This window comes from Polistes canadensis, unplaced genomic scaffold, assembly GCF_001313835.1.
Source record: "Polistes canadensis isolate GaletaPanama2010 unplaced genomic scaffold, ASM131383v1 scaffold_131, whole genome shotgun sequence".
Classification (NCBI taxonomy): Eukaryota; Metazoa; Arthropoda; class Insecta; order Hymenoptera; family Vespidae; genus Polistes; species Polistes canadensis.
The window spans coordinates 68867-72672 of NW_014569678.1; the positions used below are offsets into that span (position 1 = coordinate 68867).

General features: G+C 31.1%; 1 protein-coding gene across 1 annotated transcript in view; it reads right to left on the reverse strand.

Moving 5' to 3' along the window:
• Positions 1 to 3806, reverse strand: part of LOC106788268 (CCR4-NOT transcription complex subunit 6-like) — a 249584-nt gene that overhangs the window by 17232 nt on the left and 228546 nt on the right. The gene's annotated exons all lie outside the window — the stretch shown is intronic.

The following is a 3806-nucleotide window of genomic DNA, read 5'->3' on the forward strand; positions in this document are numbered from 1 at the left end:
AATATTATTTTTAGTATATAATAGTATACTATATATTACCATAAGTATATATATGTAATGTGTATATTATACCTATTACAAAAATCAAATTTATAATATATATAACACACACATTGATAGATGGAAATAATATTAAATATAATTGTACTTTTTACTATTTCTTCTAATATTCGAAGTGAATCAATGAAAATACTGTTATTCGTAACCCTACCTATTAACTATATTACAACTTCATTTTTCAATTGAAATTTTTCTTACGTGAAATAAAAATTTAAAAGAAAATAATACCTATATATATATATATACTTATACTACTCGTAAGAAAGAAAACATTGTTGTTAGGCTAGTGAAAATATGGTAAAGTTAGAATATCTCATCTCTCTCTCTCTCTCTCTCACTCAGTATTATAATACGTAGGCTGTGATAACGGCATCAACCGGACAGTCCACCACCATGGTAGGATATCTCGCATTAATGACCTCTGGAAGGACCTCTTCCTCGAAACGACTCGAGATATTAATCCTCGAAGGAAGTTTTAAACGATTGTTGGTGTTCCCAACAATCTCCCTCTCTTTCTTTATTTCTTTCTTTTTCATTGAATGCAACGAGAATGACGGACGTATTTAAATAATCGGACAGGAGAAAGAAGAGTTTCGTGATCGTGCGAGTCGAGACATCGATAAAGACCCCCGGACACAACGTGAATGATATGAAAGAGGAATTCCCCCTTCCCCATTCCCCCTTCATCCTTTTTAAGATATCAAAGAGAGAGAGAGAGAGAGAGAGAGAGACTTATAAATGCGAGTAATTTTATATACAAGTGACAGAAATAAAAATGTGTAAGAAACAATACCGATAAGAAAGTATTTTTAAGTTTCGAAGTTCTTAATCACTTTGATATTATTTATTGATAACAAAATTCTATATATATATATATATATATAATTCTAACTTATTTCTATTGTTTTACTTTTATATCTCGATTATATCGATAATAATTATATTAAAAATTGTTATCGATATATCAACAAATATGTCTCATCTATAATCAAATTCAAAGAACAACAATTCTATCATTTCTATTCTTCTAAGATTATCAAAATATAATACTCATCTTATTACATACAACTAACTTATATTTAAAAAATAGATCAAGTTATAGAGACACAAAAAAAAACGAAAAAAGAAAAAAGAAAGAAAGAATGAGATGATCTATGTGTAATGGTCGTGCATTGTAACGGAAAGGAAAGTACCTCCCTCCCACCCACCCACCCACCCACCTAACTCTTCTCAGAGACTACCGCGAGTTCTTCTCAGTTATCTTCTTGAACAGGCCAAGCAAGCGCGTTATCTATAATCCGCTAAATCCCTCTCGTTATCTAAGCGGATAAGAAGACTTCTCGGAACGACGGATCGCCTTCCTGAGAAAGTTACTAACCTATCTATAGGTATATAAAATATTACTAGAAAGATAGAAAGAGTAAGAGTAAAAGAAGATTCGCGGTGCACCCAGTTACTCGCGTTTCTTCTACCTATCACATCAGATCATCTTTTTCTTTTTATTCTTCATCGTCATCATCATCATCATCATCATCTTCCTCTTTTCCTTCTTCTTCTTCTTCTTTTTATTCATCTTCTTTCTCTTTCTATCTTTCGTTACGGGTATAGGGTTAACGAGCTGCATAAAGGAGCCCGTTTTCTTCGTAGTATTCCGCGACACGGCGTAGGAACGTTAACAGCACGGTACCCCACCCTACCCCACCCTCCTCCTCATCCTCCTCCTCATCCTCCTCTTTCACTACCTGTGCTTGTATTGAGTTTGCTGCTGGAATGACGGAAGAACAGTTAGAAGCTGAGAAACCCCATGAAAAAGCGTTCATCCAAAAACGTCTTTTGCGGTCGCCTTCAGCGAGAATCATCAATTTCTTGCTTCTAAGCTAAGCAAGATGACTAAGTGGGGAGGAGGGAGGAGGAGGAGTTTAGAGGGAAAAGACGAGAACACTTTAGCTCGTTTCGAAACATGCACACACATATATATATGTATGTTATATATATGTATAGATTTATTTATATATCCACTTAAGATGCAATTACACACACTGCACACGGACAAAACGTTGGAATCAGTGATCCGTGTTTTCTAATAAACTCAAACCGACGTTCGTCATTTAGTGACGCTTGTTTTTATTATATTTCGCACGGTTATGTCAATATTGTAAGAGTCTTTTATTTTTTTTTTTTAATATTTTTCTTTCCTACGTTTATCTTTTCCTTTTAAAAGCGCGTGGGAATATCATGGAATTTGATTTTACCATAAGATCGATCAGTGAGGAATCTTTTTTTCTTCCTTTTCTCTTCTTCTTCGATTAACGAAAGATTTCTATTTCTATTTCTTTCTTTTTTATTCATTTTGTTGTTTGAAATTGTAATATAAATTATAATACATTGAAGTATATGATGAATGAATGAAGATCCATCAAATTAAAGTATGAAAGTTTTGTAATAAAATGTATAGAGAAGTATTTTTTTGTGTGTGTGTTTTTTTGTTCTTTTCGATAAAGCTATGCTTGTCAGAAATTGTCTACAGATGGGAAAACGATAATAGTTTTAGTCTGAAAAGAGGAGGTACTCACCACAAAGGACAAAGGGACAGATACTAAATTGTTCTAGCCGTTCTTTAAAAGCATTTCCCCGTTACTCCTATTTATTTCACGGTTCCATCGTTTCACTAAAGTATGGGGGTGGGTAGGAGATAGGTAAAGGGGGATGATGGGGGAATAGCTAGCTGCTTTGTGCATCATTTTCAAAGGTAACACATATATACTCAGATATATATTTTTAAAACTTTATAAAGTTGAAGAGAGAAGTCGTTTAGTATAGTTTCCCATAAGATATTACTTTTTGTTCTAAATGGGTCAGAATTTTGATTTTAATTTCATTCGAAAACGATTGTAGTGTTAGGTTCAAAACTTTTCAACCCGACCATATATATTTTTATTAAAAAAAAAAAAGAAAAAAACAATAATGAATGTCTAGTCAACTTGAATTCAAAAATAGATTCAAGTACTTAAACATTTTTAATATATACGTATTTATTAAAGAAAAAAATTTTATTAACACACATTTCTCACATATATATCGTGAAATTTATTCTTTTTATTATTATTTTTTATTCTTTAATTGAAATATTATTTCTGTATACTTTTTCGCGTTTCGTTTTAAAACATTACGAAAAATCCTACGACTTATGAAAAGTTTCTATTTTAAAAGCTGTTCTGAAAAATTAATTACCTTTTTTTTCCCTCGGATAACTTAAGTTGACTTACCTTCTTTTTTTCTTTTTCTTTTTTTTTTGGATTATAAAACTACAAGTTTCTCGTTCGTGATAGTTTGGAAAGATTTCAACGAAAGTAATTAATTTTGGAAATTACCTAATGATGAACTTTTATCCCACGCATTGATATATATATATATACTATTTTTTTAGAACCAAAATGAAATTATGCGAATTTTACAATATTTAATATACAAGAAACATATTATACCGATCCCACGATACTTCATCTATGATCCAATGATTTATTATTACGACTTACTTAAGAGATTAAGAACATTTTTCTTTTTGTTCTTATAAGAAAATGATTATTTATGGAGTATAAAAAAGAAAATTATAATTTATTACAGAATAAAAATCATTTACGAAGTTTTTCTTTTTTCAAATATAAATGATCTACGGTTTCCTTCTCATGGTTGCAGTTTCAAAATCTACGAGAGCTCGTAACTCGTCCAATGAAAATAATAAAAAA